General features: G+C 33.0%; 1 non-coding gene across 1 annotated transcript; it reads left to right on the plus strand.

The window, feature by feature from the left end:
- The first annotated feature begins 9,090 nt into the window (after positions 1-9,090).
- TRNAF-GAA (transfer RNA phenylalanine (anticodon GAA)) lies at positions 9,091-9,163 on the plus strand. The gene has a single exon. It is a non-coding gene; the product is annotated as a tRNA-Phe (tRNA).
- Positions 9,164-21,112: the final 11,949 nt, after the last annotated feature.

The following is a 21,112-nucleotide window of genomic DNA, read 5'->3' on the forward strand; positions in this document are numbered from 1 at the left end:
TACTATCACTTGACCTATACTATCTTCTGTTGCTGGACCTCTTTTTGTCACTCGGTCATTACTATATTCTATTTCTTGGTCATTACTAGCACAACTTAACCCTCTAGGAATTATAGAAAAACAAACTTGGTTCTTTTTCATCTCCTTCTCAAATTGTTTTCTAATAACCAAGAAAACTCTAACAGTAGTACAGTTCACTTCATCAGGAGCTTCTATCGAAGGCAACAATATTTTATTTTCACCATTCACCCAAAGTGTATATTGATTTAATCTACCATCATGCATTACATGTCTACCATATTGCCAAGGTATACCCAAAATAATATGAAAATAATTCGTAGGCATAATATCACACAAAACTTCATCAAAATAGTTCTCAATCTTGAATTTCACAGCACATTGCTCACTTACCAACAATTTATGCTCATCTTTGACCCATGAAACATGATAGAGTCTAGGGTGTCTCAATCTTTTTAACTAGCTCCTTTGATGCAAAATTTGTTGAACTACCACTATCAATGATCACTTTACAATATTTTCCTACCATCTTACATCGGGTCTTGAAAGACTTCTCCTTGGGACAAGTTCCTCATCAACTATCTTATTACACAAAGATCTCCTTACCATTAGGTTTTCTCCAAACTCAGGTCTACAAGGTGAATCCTCAAGATCTCCTTGAATCACATCTATACCCTTCTTTGCCACATCTGAAACAATTACCATGAAAACCAACTCTAGCATACAAATTACCTCTTCCTTAGTAAGAACTAGTACCTCCTCAATAAAAACTACCACCATTCCACTCAATCTTCCCTCTATCCTCATTTTTCTCTTAAGATTTACCTTTATCTTACAAAAAAATGTCATAACTACCACCTTCTCCATAAGATCTACCTCTACCTCTCTAGAATCTACCACCTCTGCCTCTCTATCTTTATTCATTCTTCTTTATCAAGATCTCTTCATCTTTCAAGGAATATATATGCTTCTTCTACACTTTCCAATTTCACAAAACTTGTCTCATCTTGAATTCCAGATCTCAATCCATTTAGGTACCTCGCAACTTTCTCAACCTCATTATCCACATGTCAAAATCTAATGTCCAATCTATATAATTCCTTAGTGTAATCCTTCATAGTCATGATCTTTTATCTCCAATTTTGCATCTTTCTCAACAAACTAAGTTGGTAATCAGCAGGAATGAACTTCTTCATTTTGTTCACAATTTTCAATCATGTTCTAATCTTCTCCTTTCCTATTCTTTGTCTATTAGTTTGAAAATGCTCCCACCATAGTTAGGCATGACCTTTCAACCCATTGATTGCAATTTTCACCTTCCTATTATCAAGAGTACCCTCAAACTCAAATAAGTTCTTCATATCAAATATCCAATCCAATACAAAATTAGTGTCCAATTTTCCATCGTAAGGAACAACTTTCACAACAGGCTTTGAATGTCCTTGGACAACACTCTCAACAATCTTTCCTCAATTTGATCTTCCTCAAGTTCCAAATTAGGGTTTGGTGTCATTAATTTATCATCATGCACATCATCAAGATGCACTCCTCTCCTTTAGGCTATCTCCACATCATCTAATATGACTGCAATTTGTCTCAATATGTCCATAATAGTGGTTTAAATTTCCTCTACCTCAAACCATTTTACAAATAAGTTCCTACAAGATCGTAACCCTCTACAAGTTATAGGCCAAATCTATAAATATGTTGGCCCTATAACCAAATCTAACTTAGGGTTCTACATGATCCAATCTCCTCAAGGAAAAACTAGACTCTAATACCACCTAAAATAAGGAGGAAAATTGAATAGCTAGGGCTAGATGCACACCTAAGTATCCAATCACCTTGCTAAGTAAACACAATGGACACAAACAACATAGAAAAACATCGAGTCTAAGGAACAACAAATACTTTATTGATTCATCAAATTATTAGCATACATACCTGACTATGAGGCCTTTTAGGTTATGACCAATAAGATTTACAAAATTCTAGACTTAGAACTTTTATAGGTCCTTCATTCAAAATTCCAACTCCCTCAATTTCTCTTGCTCTATCTACCTTCTAAGTCATGACTAACCTAACCAAACACCCCTATTTATACTTACCAAAATGGATTACATAAGATTCTAGATTATTACATAATAAAAGATCGGCCTAAAAATGGTAAATATTTGAAATGTTTAAGATCTGATAAAGGTGGTGAATTTATGTAAGTTGAATTTGCTAACTTTTGTGATGAGAATGGTATTAAAAGATAGTTATCTGCACTAAGGACACTACAAAAAAATGGGATTTTTGAAAGGAGAAATAGGTCAATTATGGATTTTGTAAGGAATTTGATGATTGAAAATGAGGTTTCACAAATATTTTGGAGAGAAGCAATTAGTACTATTGTTTACACTCTCAGCTGAATTTAATTAAAGAAAGGAACAAACAAGACACCATATGAACTATAGTATGGTCACACATTAAATGTAAGTTATTTCATGTTTTTTTGAAGTAGGTTTTATATTCTTAAAGATGCAAGGAATGGTAAACTTGATGTTAAAGGAATTGAAGGTATATTCCTTGGTTATTCATCTAAGAGTGAAGCTTATAAATATTTGAACAAATCTACTAACAAGATGATTGAAAGTGAAAATCAAAGATTGATGATTTTGTAGAGAGGAATGATGTGGAAGGAAAGAAGGAACCTAAAGATTATAACAAGTTTGTATATGTCTATGAAGAGGCAGTTGATACTCTACCCAAGTTACAACACAAAGCTATCAAGAATCAGTAAATAACACTAGAGTTATAAAATGCTTTACTTGAGCATCAAACAACTCAGCTTGAGCAAGAAGATGAACCTCTACTGAGTGGAGGAAATGTTAAAAATCAAAGAAATGAACCTATATTAGCCAACTATGTAAGAAATAACCATTCATTTGAATAGATAATTGGAGATAGAAGTGATAGAACACAAACAAGAAGTAAGCTAAGAGACAATACTTGTTTAATTACTTATTTTGAACAAAGAATAGTAGAGGTTGCATTGGATAATGAATGTTTTGTTAATACTATGAATGAAGAGATTGATCATATTGAGAAGAACAATACCTAGCATAACTGATTGTGTTAATCTCTACGTAACATGCAGCGATGGGATAACATTATCTAATTATGCAGGGGGGTTTCGCGTAGGGAGTCCTCCCCTATGGAGAATTACTCGGCCTATTCAATACCATCCCTCCTTTGTTGGTCTAGTATAGGGCCTCGCTAAAATACAAATTGTGTTAGATTTGGCAACTATTTTCACGTGCAACTTCATTTTGATGTGTTACGTTAAGATATACTTCCGAATTTATGAGTAAAAAATGGAGGGGCCCAAGCGGAAGCAAAATAGATAGAGGTCTAGGGTGGGCCATTGCTTTGCAAGGAGGCTATTTATGGAAAAAGGGCACTTCAAAAGGAAAGGGTACTTTTAATTTAGGTTGTATCATAAAAAGAGGGTATTTTCAATTTACGTTGTATCAATAAAATATTTCCATTTTGGATAAAATCTCCCCATTTTGGGTTGGGGAGTAAGAATCAGCAATGGGTTTAAGCTCCAAAGCTCCTTTAATCTTTATCTCTGCATCAATGAAAGGATCATAAGATTAATAACATTAAATTCTGAATAGTGACAGTTCTTGTCGGATATCATAAGTCCACAAGCCTTTTATAGCTTCTTCTATTTCTCGATTAAAACAAATATGACCAACGGTCATTCGAATGTATTTATTAAGTATTTCCCCCATTCTACATTTTTTTATTTGAAAATGATCATAGATTTCGTAGAAGGTACCGAAAGATTCATATTGAACTTTGATAGGAAGTTCTCGATTTACTGAATTAATAATAGAGGTATCTATATATTTCCTCCATCGGAGCCATAAAGGACTGTCTAAATCAGTTTGTTTTTGTTCATAAGCTTTAAGCGCATCATCATAGCTATAAAACGAAGGTGAGACGATCTTCTTTTTTGAATTATTCAGGTAGTATCTATTTTCATAAATGCCCTGGTTTTTTTGAATAGTTGATCTATAAAGTCCTAGAAGCATATCTTGAGTCGGTACACAAATAGGGTCTCCTATAGTTGGAGAGATAAGATTGAGATGAGAAAACATAAGTAAACGAGATTCTAATTGAGCTTCCATAGATGAAGGTACGTGAATAGCCATCTGCTCTCCATCAAAGTCTGCATTAAACCCTGCGCAAACCAATGGGTGTAACCGAATGGCACGTTCTTTTATTAAAATGGGTAGAAATGCTTGTATTCCTAATCTGTGTAAGGTGGGTGCTCGATTTAACAATATGGGATGTCTTTGGATAGTTTGTTTAAGTACGTTCCATATAATAGGTTTCCTATCTCAAATTAAAAATTTAGCAGTTCTTAGATTGGGAGCAATCTGTCGTTCAACTAGATCACAAATTAAAAATGCTTGAAAAAGTTCTATTGCGATTTCTCGAGGTAATCCACATTGATACAATGAGAGAGGGGGACCTACCACAATAACAGAATGACCTGAATAATCAACCCATTTTCCAAGTAAATTTTCACGAAATTTTCCTTCTTTCCCTTGGAGGAAATCTGAGAACGATTTATAAGGTCTATCCTTACTATCTTTCACCGGTTGCGCGCCTATACTATTATCAAGAAGTGCATCTACAACTTTTTGGACTAATTTCTTTTGATCAATCAATAAATTTGGTATTAGAAATGCACGAGTCCCTTCTATGGATCCTAAAAGATTATTATTTCGATGGATAACTTTTAGATAAAGTTCATTGAGATCCGAAGTAATCACTCCACCTTCATTTAATTTATACATTGGCCTCAGGTCAGGAGGAAGAACTGGTAATAGGCATAAAACCATCCATTGTGGTTCTACATTTGTTTGAATAAAATATTGAGCAAATTTCATCCGTCGTACCAGGCGATCCTTTCTTCTTTGAAGTAAAATAAGTTTTTTCTTGATACTATCATATAGTTTTTTCAAAGGAGAGTCTTTCTTCAAAAATTGGGGTTTTATCTCCAAGAACATAGATATTTTCATATCTATTTCCTTCCATTCTATATATGAATGATCTAGAATCATTTGCAGATCTAGACCAGCTAATTGTTCTTTGATAGCTTTTCCTCCAGTGGCAATTTCTCGCTCTTGAAATAGCGCAAAATCCCAAGAGAGATAAGAAGCAATATCTTTTGCCCAAGATTTAGACTCATATTCATGAAGTTTTCCCTGAAATTGCAATAAAGTTGGCTTGTTAAATGTGGGCCTAGTAATAAAAACATTTGGATAGGTTTTACAATCTTTTTTCCCCCCCTCAGAATCAGACATGAAAGTTTCCTCTCATCCGGCTCAAGTAACTATACCCAAATGGAAAGTGATTATGTATCATTATGCAAAAAAAAATTTTTGCTCTTTGATACAGACAATGTTTACCGATGGTTTTCGTCCCCAAGTGATAAAACTAAAAAGTTACTCTTTGCTCAAGTGCCAAGTGAATTCGATTATTGGTTTACAATTCATATTATGACATAAATACGTAATTAATGAGCAGTCTTCTCCCTTTTGAACGATACATTTCTTTGTGAAAGATCTTTAATTTATTGTGAAATTCAAATGGGATTTACTTGTCTCTATCTCTTTATTAATTGATCCTGTAGGTTTCTATTTTACTTTGATGGTTACAATACTATTTGAAGCATATGTGCGATGAATAGAATCCTATAACCATATTTTCTCTTTGGTCTAGAATAAAAAGAAAAATGAAACAAATTTTTTATTCCATTTTGTTTCTGTTTCTGATAAAAGAAGTATTTTTACGAAGTCCAATTAGTAATTTAAATTAATATATTACTCAAGATATTAACCCTAGATTCATTCCTCTTTATCAACATGATTCTAATTCTGAGCTTCATGCCCCTCTTGCTGAGGGACGTGTCAGAGCTAAGGGCATCCCAATTAGATTGAATAGGATGACAGTTCCTATGGATCTGTATAATCGAAGCTTGTGATCAAGTCACACATCGCAGTATACTAGGTCTTCTAATTCTTTATGAGTCTTATTTAATAGATTCGCGATATAAATGGGATGTCATTTGAAATACCAAATATAAACAACTGGACATGCCAGTTTAATGTATCCCATTCGATATCTTTGAATTCGAGGATCAATAACAAGTTCAACTCCACATTGAGTACAAAAATTGGAGTCGTAGTTTTCCTTCTCATTTTCTACCATTGGAGGTTTTACACAAGCACAAACTCCCCTTTTCCTAGGTCCAAATATCCTTTCACAAAGTAATCCACCTCTTATTGGTTCATAAGTTCTATAATCTAAAATCTGTTCTGTAGTCACTTGTCCGACTCTTTCTCCATTAGGTAATATTCTTTCAGACCAAGCAAGAATCTGCTCAGGAGAAACTAATCCAATTTGAAGTTGTTCGTGTTTATTTTGGTCATTCATAATAAATAAATTTTGATTCATTTTGATCAAACTTCCTTCTTATCTATCTGAAAGTCTATCTCAGATAGAGTTGTATGATTCAATTCTAGAGCTAAAGATCGTAGTTCTCGACTGAGCAATCAGAAAGATTCTGTAAAAGTGGTAGGTTTAGGCATTGGTTCTCCATTGAAAATGGCACCAAATATTTTTTCACGAGTGTCCATATGATCAGATTTTAAAGTAAGTATCTCGTGTAAAATATAAGCAACACCAAAACCTTCTAGAGCCCAAACTTCCATTTCTCCTCCTCGTTGTCCTCCTCTGGAGGATTTTCCTTTTAGAGGTTGTTGTGTAACCAATGCATAAGGCCCACGGGAACGTGCATGAATTTTGTCGTCAACTTGATGGCACAATTTCGATATATAAGCTATTCCTATTGTAACAGGTTGTTCAAAAACCTTTCCTGTTCTTCCATCAATTAATCTATGTTTTCCAGGATTATCAGTTTCAAATACCCATGGATTAGCTGTTTGCTCACTAGCTTTATAAAGCTCAGAAAACACTAGTTTTCTAGAAGCTTCTCGCTCGTACCTTTTGTCAAAAGGTGGAAGTCTATAATGTTTGTTCATTAGTTTTCCTGCTAAACCAAGTAAACATTCAAAGATCTGTCCTACATTCATTCGTGAAGGTAACCCTAATGGATTTAATACCATGTCCACTGGTGTTCCATTTTGTAAATAAGGCATATCTTGCCTAGGAAATTTTTTTGAAATAATACCTTTATTACCATGCCTTCCCGCTACTTTATCACCCACTTGTATTTTACGTTTTTGTAAAATATATACATGAACTTTTTCTATAATATCACCGAGATAATCATCTTCCTCCTCCTCGAACTCCTGAAAGCATCTCACATCGATAACTCGACCTTTTACACCTTTAGGGACTCTGAAACAATTTTCTTTTCTAGTAGGTGCCTTAATATCAAATAAAGCTTGTAATAATTTTCCTTCTGGAGTATTTATTAGTGAGTCTTCTTCTACTTCTAGTATTAATTTACCTACTAATATATCACCTATTTCTATCCAAGATCCTATCATTACAATGTCATTTTCGTCCAGATGGCGGAGTAAGTAAGCATTTAAATGAGGTATTTCTCTAGTTATTACTTCAGGGCCCTAGTCCGTAAAATAAACTCCAATTTTGTATCTTATGATCTGAAAAGAAGTAAAAATGTCTTCATATACCAGACGTTCACTAATAAGTATTGCATCTTCAAAATTGTATCCTTCCCATGGCATATAGGCCACTAAAATGTTTTTTCCCAAAGAAAGTTCTCCCCCTGCTGTAGCTGCACTGTCTGCTATAATTTGTCCCCTCTTTACATATTCCCCTTGGCAAACTCGGGGTTTTTGATGCATACAAGTATCACTATTAGAACATTGATATAGAATCAATTCTGTTTCTATATTGTCTCGAGATAAAATTTTATGGACTTGATGTAGGTAGATAAATGCGGCGGCCTTACCTTACCTTATAATAGTAGGGGGTAGGGGGCCCTAAACAGATTATTGCCCCGCCTCTAAAATACAATTTCTCCTTACCTTACCAACCCTTACACGCCTATATGGCTAAAGGGGGGGCCCTAAAGTAGATTTTTGTAGGGGCCCTAAACAGATTATTTCCCAAGCGATAAGGCAGCAGGTTTTGGTCCTGTTATTTCGAAGGTTCGAATCCTTCCGTCCCAGGTGGAACATTATTATTGAATTGAAAAAAAAAGACTTATACAAGGAAAAGATGATTTTGATAAGATTCTAAATAGAGAAAGGGATATTTTTGTGGTGTAGGATGGGAAGATAACAACATTGCATCAAAAATGTAGAAAGAATAGAATGCTCATGCAAATGAAATAATTGATGGGATGCAATTATTGTTTTATGATTTCGTTCTACAAGAAGGGGATATGGTGGAATCGGTAGACGCTACGGACTTAAATTTTTTGAGCCTTGGTATGGAAACTTACCAAGTGATAGCATCCAAATCCAGGGAACCCTGGGATATTTTGAATGGGCAATCTTGAGCCAAATCCGATTTCTAGAGACAATAGTTTCCTTTTCGAGAATGGGATAGGTGCAGAGACTCAACGGAAGCTATTCTAACAAATCAACATAATTTGGATTGGATACAATCCATTTTTGGAAGTCATAATTGTACGAGGATAAAGATAGAGCCCAATTCTACATGTCAACAACAATGAAAATTGGAGTAGGAGGAAAATCCATTGGTTTTATAGATCATGAGGGTTCGAGTCCCTCTATCCCCAGGTTATCTGTTTTATTTTCGATTTGTTAAGTGTCTTAGAACATAAGAAGTTTTAATTGTATGATCAATGTCTACTTCTCTTCTATATACATATTTGTATATAACTGTATATAACATACACAAATAATACACAATATATATTGTGTATTATGTATTGTATAAATAATGTTTTTAGTTGTATCATTGCTTCTACTCGTTCAAATGTTGTCTTTTACCCTTTTTGCTAGTTGACAGGAGTTTGATTACTGTGCTAGTATGATGCACAGGGGAACAGCTGGGATAGCTCAGTTGGTAGAGCAGAGGACTGAAAATCCTTATGTCACCAGTTCAAATCTGGTTTCTGGCATATACACTTTGTATAAGTATGAAAAAGGATAAGTAGACCTTATTTTATATTGATTTAAATATAAAAAATAAATAATATTGATTATTTACGAATAGTCATCAGTAATTCTATGTTATTGAATTAATAGGGAGTTCGTCCAAGTTATTTCAAAGAGGATAAAAACTACTTAAAATAACTCGAACTAGAGAGCAATTTTCTCTATTTCATTCGTATTAATATCTTCTCATAAAGATAGAAATAAATAGAAACTATTATATAGTTTATAGTTTCCAATTCCTCTGGAAGATTCTATATATAAATGATTTTGATTAATATAAAGATTTAGAAAAAATAGCTTCCACCTTAGCACTATATAAAAACAAGACTAGATCGGGGTAAAGACCAATACCTATAATTGGTAGAAAGAGGCAGATCAAAATAAAAAGTTCGCGTGGTCCTGAATCTTTAAAATAAGGATTGGGGACATTAAAAACCTTATATCCATAAAACATTTGACGTAACATAGATAAAAAATAAATGGGAGTTAATATCATTCCAATTGCCGCTATTGCAGTAATAATGATCCGAAAGGTCGAAGAATAATTATGATTAGTAATTGTGCCCAAAAATATCATAAATTCTGCTACAAAACCACTCATTCCTGGCAATGCAAGAGAAGCCATTGAAAAGCTACTGAACATAGTAAAGATTTTAGGAATTGATATAGTGATTCCTCCCATTTCATCAAGAAAAAGAGTACGTATCCTATCATAACTTGTTCCTACTAAGAAAAAAAGTGCAGCGCCAATTAATCCATGAGAAATCATTTGCAAAATGGCTCCATTGAGACTTGTATACATCATGGAACCAATTCCTATAATTACAAAACCCATATGAGATATTGATGAATAGACTATCCTTCTTTTCAAATTGTGTTGACCCATAGAAGTTAGAGCTGCATAGATAATTTGCACTGCTCCTATGATAATCAACCACAGAAAAAACAAAGAATGAGCATGAGGTAACAATTCCATATTGATCTAAATCAACCCATATCCTCCCATTTTCAATAGAACTCCAGCCAAAAGCATACATGTACTATAATGTGCTTCCCCATGAGTATCCGGTAACCAGGTATGTAAAGGGAAGATTGGTAATTTTATTGCATAAGTGACCAAAAATCCTAAATATAATAGCATTTCAAGTGTGATGGGATAATCTTTTTTAGCTAATAATTTGAAATCGAATGCTGGTCCATGAGATCCATAGAGACCCATACTTAAAGCTCCCATTAAAATAAAAATGGAACCACCCACAGTATACAAAAGAAATTTTGTGGCTGAATAGAGACGTCTTTTTCCCCCCCACATGGATAAAAGTAAGTACACAGAAATTAGTTCCAACTCCCACATGAGAAAGAAAAGAAGAATATCTCGAGAAGCAAATAATCCCAATTGTCCGTTGTACATTGCCAACATCAAGAAATATAATAATCATGGATTTCGAGTAACTGGCCAAGCAGCTAAAGTAGCTAAAGTAGTTATAAATCCCGTTAATAAAATAAGTCCAATGGAAAATCCATTAATTCCCAGTTTCCAATGAAAATGAATAAGGCTTATCCAGTTATAATCGTCTTCCAATTGGATTAATGAATTATCAAAATGGTAATGATCACGGAATATATAGGTCATTAAAAGAAGATCTAATAAGCAAATACCTAGAGTATACCATCGAATCATTTTATTTCCTTTATGGGGAAATAAAGGGATTAATAACCCCGCAAATATGGGCAAAATAACAATTATTGTTAACCAAGGTAAATTACTCATAATGAAGAGAAAAGAGACTTTCTATATCAAAACCCATGCTTTCATTTTTGGGTCGAGTATGGGTTTTGATCAGTGAAAGAGGAAAAGGAGAATGAAAAATATGTATGGGATGAATCTAACTATTTTTCTTTTTTGATGGATCAGTAAGCTAGACCCATATTGCGCGTTGTTTCATGCCATAAATAAACACATACACTTAAAAAATCCGTTGGACAAGCTGATTCACACCTCTTACAACCTACACAGTCTTCTGTTCTTGGAGCAGAAGCAATTTCTTAGCTTTACATCCTTTCCAAGGTATCATTTCTAATACATTTGTGGGACACGCTCGTACACACTGGGTACAACCAATACATGTATCATAAATTTTGACTGAATGTGCCATTGAATCTAAGAACTCCATTAGTAGAAAAAGTGTTTCATTGAATAAGATTTTTTTAATATATGCCCAGTGATGATATATTATGAATATCAAGCAAATCAATAATTGTATTATCGGTGATATAATGAATAGATTCAGATTCTATCTTTTTGCTTTATAAAACATTTTACCCAATCTGGTCTTAAACAGATCATTTGGATAATGAGTTAAATATGAATTATGCTCTTGATTGATCTTAGAAAAAATCTCTCTATAAATAAAAGATTTATATATATTTTTAGGGAGACAAACCTAGTATCTATTTGAATAGAAATAGATATACAAATTTTTCATATGCAAGGATATCTTTATTACCATTTTAACAAATTAAATTGATCGATACGAGTTGATTTTCTGTTACGATATATTGCCAGAACAATAGCTAATCCAATAGCTACTTCAGCAGCAGCAATAGCTATAACAAAGATCGAAAATATATCCCCCTTTACTTGCCTACTATCAAAAAAATATGAGAATGTTACTAGGTTTAAATTAACTACATTGAGTATTAGCTCAAGGCACATAAGTGCTTTAACCATGTTTCGACTTGTTACTAGCCCATAAATACCGATAGAGAATAAATAAGCACCTAAAAGAAGCGCATGTTCGAGCATAATAATTCCTCATACCTTGATCTCTTCAGATACAAACAAAAGTGGTAGTTTCTAATTTACATGAACGATCTATGAAGATAAAACAGCGTATTTATGCCACGCGAGAGCTTTCATTTTTAAACTGTTTCTTCTCGACGAGCTATAGTAATGGCTCCTATAAGAGCAATTAGAAGAATTAGAGAAATAAGTTCGAATGGAAGTAAAAAATCAGTGGATAAATGAGCCCCAATACGTTGAATATTGTTTGTTAAATCTTGTTCTAACATTTGATCTGATTTTTGAGTCAGAGATATTTCGAACCATGATATGTTCAAGATAATAGTAATTAGTAAAGAAAAAAGACTCGTACAAACTATTGAAGTAATGCTATCTCCGATAGTCCAGGGAGCGGCATAATTGGGATATTTTGGATTATTTATCAACATCACAACAAATAGAATCAAAATATTAACAGCTCCTATGTAGATCAGGATTTGTGCAACAACTACGAAATCTGCGTTCAGTATAATATAGAAAAAAGATATACAAATTAGAACTAACCCCAATGAAAGAGCGGAATAAATTATATTAGTAAGTAATACTACTCCTATACCTCCTAATAGAAGACTTAGCATTAGACGAGCCAACAAAAGAATATCAGATATAGATTCAGGTCGATTCATTATGTGTACAATAACTTTGAATATTATTTCCTCCCATTCACTAAATAAAAAGTGAGCCCATTTACCTATATGCTATACTAGATTTGTAATTTCATTTGATATGGGAACTGATTAATTAATCTATAGCTCAATAATTAATTCTGATCAATCATACATCTGACATTATTAATGGGATGTCAATAGAATTATTTCTTCCTGATTTGTCAAAAATGAGAAATATTTTGTTTATTAGATATTCTTTAATCGGAGCTCAATTTGAATAATCGTAGAAATGATTTAATCATAAAATTTATCCATAGTTTCTTCAGACATATTAAGTTAATATGCTTAGCTCGGAATTGTTTGAATTGTTAAATCTTCAACAACGGATATTGGTAAACGTCCTAAAGCAATATGATCATAATTTAATTCATGGCAATCATAGGTCGAAAGTTCATATTCTTCAGTCATCGCTAGACAATTGGTGGGGCAATATTCGACACAACTTCCACAAAAGATACAAATTCCAAAATCAATACTATAATTTTCCAATCATTTTTCCCCCATATCTATTCCGACTTTCCAATCCACAATAGGTAGATTGATCGGGCATACACGGACGCATACTTCACAAGCAATACATTTATCAAATTCAAAGTGGATCCTCCCGCAAAATCGTTCTGATGGGATCCATTTTTCATAGGGATATTGAATAGTAATAGGTAAACGATTCATGTGATATAAGGTAACCATAAAACCTTGCCCAATGTATCTTGCAGCCTGTATTGCTTGTTCAATATAATTCATAAACCCAGTTACCATGGAGAACATGTGTAAAATCTCCTCGAATAATCATAGAAATTTCTTTCTCTTCATAGATTTGATCTATCAAATTTGGATATATTGCAAAATTGATAAGACCCTCTTCACGAAGAAAAGAGAGTTAGTTATAATAAAATAAGTTGGAAAGAGGCTGTTAGTAAAAAATTACCCAAAGCAATAGGTAAAAGAAATTTCCACCCAAGATCCAATAATTGGTCCATTCTTATCCTAGGCAAGGTCCATCTTGCCGTGATAGAAATAAATAAGAACAGATAGGCTTTAGCTAATATAATTAGGATCCCAATTTTTATATTAACGACCCCACTAATTCAAGAAATAGAATCCCATTCAAAATGTTCCAGAATGGGTATGAATGGAATTGATAAGTTCCACCCGCCCAAGTAAAGAACTATTACAAAGAATGAAGAAGCTAATAGATTTAGATAAGAAGCAACGTAAAATAAACCAAATTTGATACCCGAATATTCAGTTTGATAACCCGCTACCAATTCTTCTTCCGCTTCTGGTAAATCAAAGGGCAATCTTTCACATTTTGCCAGAGATGAGATGAAAAAAGCTAAAAACCCTATAGGTTGACGTCACAAATTCCATCCTAAAAAACCATATCTGCACTGTGCTTCAACTATATCAATTATACTTGAACTATTTGATAATTATAGTCGACAAAAACATCATTGTTTTCATCTCTATTCCAAAACCGTACATGAAACTTTCACTTCATACGGCTTCTCAATGGTCATTAAGAAATAAAGAACACAATAAAAAAAAAAGCACCAGATCATAAATTGAACCAATGAGATTCCATCTGCTACAAATAATAGGAGCCTTTGAACCTCTCTTAACCTTCAGTATTCTTTTTGCGAGAGAAAGAAAACTGTGTTAAAGGATTACTTCATTCTGGATAGCCATTTTTTTAAGTAGATAGAAACATATTGTAGATCGGGGTTCTGGGGAAGTACTACTTGATCATCCCTACCAATGTCAAGTCCTTATTGTTATCCCATTTCTATGGAAATATCTTTGGTCTAGATAAGATATCAGTTTCTTTTTTTTCACTAATCTTTTTTATATCTTGGTGTTTCTCACCATCTACCTTTGCTTGATTTTTAGTATATAATGATGGTAACTTCATACTTTTATACTTTTCCTCCCCGCTATTGGGTCCCAATGACTAATATATGAACTGGGGCACACAGTTTTCACTGATTGTGCATGCTCTCACTCTTGTACATGGGGGATGGGACTTAATCATCTTACTGCAAGATTTGTAAACTGTTTGATCTCACCCATATGACTATCTAGTTTTTTGATCGGAATATTCATCCCATTAACTTCTATTTTTCCCTCTTTTTATAACTATAACTAAAAAGGGAAAAATGAATCTCATATTCCAATGAACCACACGTAGAGATATAGATAACACACATAAAGCTAAAGGAATTTTGTAACTAATAGCTTGAGCAGCAGCTCGGAGACCACCTAAAAAAGAATATTTATTATTGGATGCAGATCCTGCTATAAGCAGTCCAAGGGGAGCAATACTTGAAATTGCAATCCAAAAAAAATGCCTATACTAAGATCAATTAAAACATGTGGCGACCAAAGGGAATTACTAAATAGCCTAAAAAAATAGGTATCACCACTACCGCTGGTCCAATACTAAATAACCAAATGTCCCCCCTAGATGGGATAATATCCTCTTTTAGCAGTAATTTTATTCCATCCGTCAAAGCTTGAATAATTCCCAAAGGACCAACGTATTCAGGTCCAATGCGTTGTTGTATTCCCGCAGATATTTTTCTTTCAAGCCATACAATAACTAATACTCCTATCGTAATTCCCAATAGAAGTATAATTGTTTCAATTACATACCATATAAGACTATATTTATTTTGAAAATCCCAATCGAGAAAATAAATTGATAGCTTGTTCTTCGAGATCTGCTATATTAATCACCATTTTAACGATCAACCTCTCCCATAATGATATCTATACTACCCAAAGTTGTCATGATATCGGCTAATTTCATCCTTTTAACCATTTGAGGAGGAATTTGCAAATTAATAAAACCAGGTGGTCAGATTTTCCATCTCCAAGGAAAAATGTTATCATCTCCTATACAAAAAATTCCTAATTCCCCCTTGGGAGCTTCTACTCTCACGTAATGTTCTTGTTTTGATAACTCAAAAGTAGGGGAAGGTTTTTTACTGATAAATCGAGATTCAAAATCGTTCCATTTCGAATCTTTTCCCTTATTTAAATGTCGAACCTCTAAATTCTCATAGGGACCTCCCAGAATTATTTCTAGGGCCTGTCTAATTATTTTTATAGATTCTTTCATTTCTCCGATTCGAAGCAAATAATGAGCTAATGAATCTCCTTCTTTTTGCCATTAGATTTCCCAATCCAATTCATCATAACATTCATAATGATCCACTTTACGAAGATCCCATTGGATTCTGGAAGCTCGTAGCACGGGTCCTGATAAACTCCAATCTATTGCTTCTTCTCTACTAATAATGCCTACTCCCTCAACTTGTCTCAAAAAGATAGGATTGTGTGTAATAAGTCTTTCATATTCGGTCACTTTTGGAAAGAAATAATAGCAAAAATCGAAGCATTTATCTACCCAACCGTAGGGTAAATCTACAGCTACTCCTCCAATATGGAAATAATTATGCATCATTCGCATACCCATGGCAGCTTCAAATAAATCATATATGATTTCCCTCTCTCTTAAAATATAAAAGAAAGGAGTCTGCGCACCAATATCAGCCATGAAAGGTCCAAGCCATAACAAATGAGAAGCTATATGACTTAACTCTAGCATAATCATTCTAATATAGCTAGCCCTTTTAGGTATTTGAATATTTTCCAACTTTTTTGGTGCATTAACCGTTACCGCCTCTATGAACATAGTAGCTAAATAATCCCATCGTGTTACATAGGGGAGACATTGAACAATTGTTTGGTTCTCAGCAATTTTTTCCATACCTCTATGTAAATAACCTAATATAGGTTCATAATCAATAACATCTTCACCATCTAGAGTAACAATAAGTCGAAGAACACCATGCATTGATGGATGATGAGGACCCATACTTCCCATCATGAGGTCTTTCTCCCTAGCAACCATAATCATAGCTCTTTCCCGGTTAAAAAAATCAATGAGAACAAAAAAAAAAAGAATGACTCATTAGGATTCGGAATTTAATAAAACATAATTTTTGAAAATGAAAATTTCATTCAAATCAAAATTAACGCAGTCCACGAATATCTAATTGATTGATTAAATGTTTGTAACAAAGTCTATCTTTTTTGAACAGATAAATCAAAAGTCATTTACGTTTACCCACAATTTTCCACAAACCTCTTTGGGACGAGTAGTCTCTTCTGTGCAGGTCCAAATGTTTAGTAAGTTTTTGAATTTGACTGGTTAAATAATATACTTGAGATTCAACAAATCCTCTTTGTTCTCTAGGAATCAAAGAGGAGCGAACAGACAAATTTTTGATCATAAAAAAAAATTCCGAAGTTCAATATTATTTGATTAATTTAATTTAGAGTAAGAAAAAAGAATGAGATCCATTTCTTTTTGTTCACGGTCTATATATTCCTTCCTATGTTTCGATCGAATGAATTTCTCTTCGACATAAATAAAATGCAACTTTCGTAGAATAAAGTTACCATACCAGCAAGATTTAATGTCAGAGTTTATCCAGGATTATTAAAAAGAATGATACACTCTCCTTTTCCATTGAGAAAGAAAAAAAGGGATGACGGAATGATTAATAAATTCCCATATTTAAGGTCAGAGAGAAGAGCTATAGTAGATTATAGAACCGTGTCCCTTCATTTTTCCAAGTACCTGCAAGAGACCCTAGAGATTCCCATTGCTCCTCTCTATGGTCTTGGAGGGTGTACTATAGTTATACCACTTCCTCTAATTTATTCATTATTTTTGGAGTCTTCTTCATCTACTAAGGGAGGAAGAAAACCCTTGGGCTTTTTTCCCATTAGTAGTTCTCTCGGTATGTTCAGTCTTGGTCCCGTTATTATCATCCCATCCTTCTCACCAAAGAAAAACTCTCTTAAAGAAGAATAACTCGTAACATAAGAAAGAGCTTTTCTTGCATCCGAATTTGCTTTTTTCCTCCAAACCTTGTTACAATGCTATTTTTTGGATTTAGAAGTGCATTTTTTTGGTACAGCCATAATATTTTTATAGTTCGATTTTATTTAGAAAAAATAGAAAATTTTTGAATATATTATATATTTTTTTGTTATACTATATATTTGTTTTTATTTTGTACACTTCTTATATATCTTTAAATTTAATTCATTGTTTATAGTTTAGTTCCATTTTATGGATAAAAATATGATAGAATATTCTATCATATTTTTATTGCATTTTGGAACATTATTATATATTATTTACTAATAACAAGAGATCCACGATACAAATTGATAACAATTAATCAATTCTTACATACACTTACATACATATATCGAATTTTGAGTAAATGAAAACTATATCATTTTAAGATATTCAATTGTTTCTCATATTAATAATTCTAATTGGTTTCATTTTCTATTCAATTCTATTCTTAATACTACTATTAATCTACAATGAAAATTTGAATTCTAAATAAGAATGTGTGTGTACATAACTAATAGCTCAGTACCTAAACTGAAAAAGAGTTCCTTCTTACTCATCTTACAAATATTTGATTAGTATCAGTATTGACCAATGCAAATCTTTTGCAGAAAAAAGATAAAAAAAAGTAAAAATTCAATATGAAATCGATAGGATTGCATCCCATATTCTATCGTTCTTCTTTATTCATGATCTATCATTTTTTATTTTATTCTCTTCAGGGTCTAGTGGATTGGAAACCAAGAATGTGGAATATCAAAATATTGAGAATAATTTTTTAATCTTCCTATGGAATTTATATACAAATATGCTCGGGTCGTGCCTTTCCTTCCGCTTTCAACTTCTGTACCAATCAGATTAGGATCCTTTTTTTTTCCAGGAGCAACTAAGAGTGTTCGCCGTACATGGGCTCTTATTAGCATTTTTCTGTTAAGTGTAGCTATGTTTCTTTCTTTCAATTTGTTCTTGCAACAGATTACCGGTGGTCCCATCTATCGGTATTTCTGGTCCTGTGTTATTAATAATAAGTTTTTATTAGAGTTAGGCTATTTGATTGATCCACTTACTTCCATTATGTTAGTTTTAGTTACAACAGTTGGAACCATGGTTATGATCTACAACGATACTTATATGTCACATGATAAAACATATGTGAGGTTTTTTGCTTACCTTAATTTTTTCAATGCTTCTATGTTGGGGTTAGTTATTAGCCCTAATTTATTACAAATATATTTTTTTTGGGAATTAGTAGGAATGTGTTCTTATTTATTGATAGGTTTCTGGTTTACGTGACCCAGCATGGCTAATGCTTGTCAAAAAGCATTTATAACTAATTGTGTAGGGGATTTTGGACTCTTACTAGGAATTCTAGGTTTTTATTGGGTAACAGGTAGTTTTGAATTTCAATATTTGTTTGAAAAATTAAACGAGTTGACTACCGTTGATGGGGTTGGTTCATTTTTTGTTACTTCGTGTGCTTTTCTCTTATTTTTAAGTCCAATAGCCAAATCTGCACAATTTCCACTTCATGTATGGTTACCTGATGCTATGGAAGGGCCTACTCCTATTTCAGCTCTTATACATGTCACTACTATGGTAGCATTACGAATTTTTCTTGTAGCTCGATTGTTTCCTCTTTTTAAAGCTCTACCTTTAATAATGTATCTTATCTCTTGGATAGGTGGAATAACAGCTCTATTGGGAGCTCCTATTTCTCTCACTCAAAAAGATCTTAAAAGAGGCTTGGCTTATTCTACTATGTCTCAAATAGGCTACATGATGTTAGCTCTAGGGATAGATTCCTATCGAATCGCTTTGTTCCATTTGATTACACATGCTTATTCCAAGGCATTATCGTTCCTAGGATCCGGATCAGTCATCCATTCCATGGAACCCATTGTTGGATATTGCCCCAATAAAAGTCAAAATATGGCTCTTATGGGTGGTTTGAGGAAATATATGCCAATTACGGGAATCACGTTTCTTTTAGGAACACTTTCTCTTTCTGGTATTCCACCTTTTGCTTGTTTTTGGTCTAAAGACCAAATTCTTAGTGATAGTAAGTTATATTCTCCCATTTTTGTGGGAATAACTTGGTTCACACCAGGATTAACTGCCTTTTACATGTTTCGTATGTATTTACTTACTTTTGAAGGGAACTTCCGTGTAAATTTAGTTAATCCATATAACAACCATATTACACTATATTCGACTTCTATGTGGGGAGAGGAGGAATCTGGGATATCAAATAGAATGAGAGCGGATTCTATGTCGAATCAAATTATAGGAAGTAATAATTTCTTTTCCAAAGAAACATTTAAAATTTCCAATGAGATGGAAGGATTGTACAAAAAGAATAGAGGTTTGGTTATCACTTATCCTTTCTTCTTCCATAAGGGATCTTTTGCATATCCCAAAGAATCGGGCAAGACAATGCTATTTCCTTTAGTTATATTGGGAATATTTACTCTGTTTATTGGATTGATAGGAGTTCCTTTTTTTCGAAGCAGAATGAGTTATGACATATTATCTGAATGGTTTACTTCATCGATGACCCCTTTTGATAAGAAAAAGAAACATCCAAAAAATTGGCCCAAATTTTTACTAGACGCAATCCCCTCAATTGGTATAGCATTTTTCGGTATATTGATTGCCTTTATTTTCTATATACCTATTTACTTCTTATCAAAGGATGTATATCATAAAAAAAATCCTAATATGAAGATTATTATGGACCAATCGATTAATATTCTCTATAATTGGTCTTTTTATCGAGCTTATATAGACATATATTATGACATAATCTTGATTAAAGGTATACGAGGATTAGCTGAAATAAGTAATTCATTTGATCAATGGGCAATTGATGGATTCCCAAATGGAATAGGTTTTTTAGGCCTTTTTGTAGGAGAGGAAATCAAATGCTTAGGGGGGGGACGTATATCTTCCTATATATTCTTTTCTATAGTTTGTATATTAATATATTTATTTATTTTCATAATATAAATAATGAAAATTCTAACAATAGAAAACTAGAATGTTATATTGAAGTTGTGCTCTTTATTAGCATTGATGTTTATAACATCATCCTATTTCAATATCGTTCCCTAAATAATATTTTTTATAGATTGTTAAAATTCAGTTATTTCATCAACTCATTTACGTTTACATAGAACAATATAGAGATAGATAAAAAAGAAATGAAAGATTATGAAATAATTGATTGAAATACTTGCTTAAAAATGAAAGACTACGATCACTAATATGAAGTCCATTTTCATACTTTACCACTTCCTAATAATTCATTTCAAATCCTCGATTAGATTGAATAAGATTTCACATATCCTATCAACTAGCCCATAATTCAAAGGTTATACAGTCTACATAAGGTATAAAGATGAAAAGGCCAAGGACCTTCTCTTGATCGAAATCAATTCTCTCGAATTGATGAATATAGCTCGCTCAT

The sequence above is a fragment of the Cupressus sempervirens genome, chromosome 9 (assembly GCF_028749045.1).
Source record: "Cupressus sempervirens isolate cs-2001-9-10 chromosome 9, ASM2874904v1, whole genome shotgun sequence".
Lineage (NCBI taxonomy): Eukaryota > Viridiplantae > Streptophyta > Pinopsida > Cupressales > Cupressaceae > Cupressus > Cupressus sempervirens.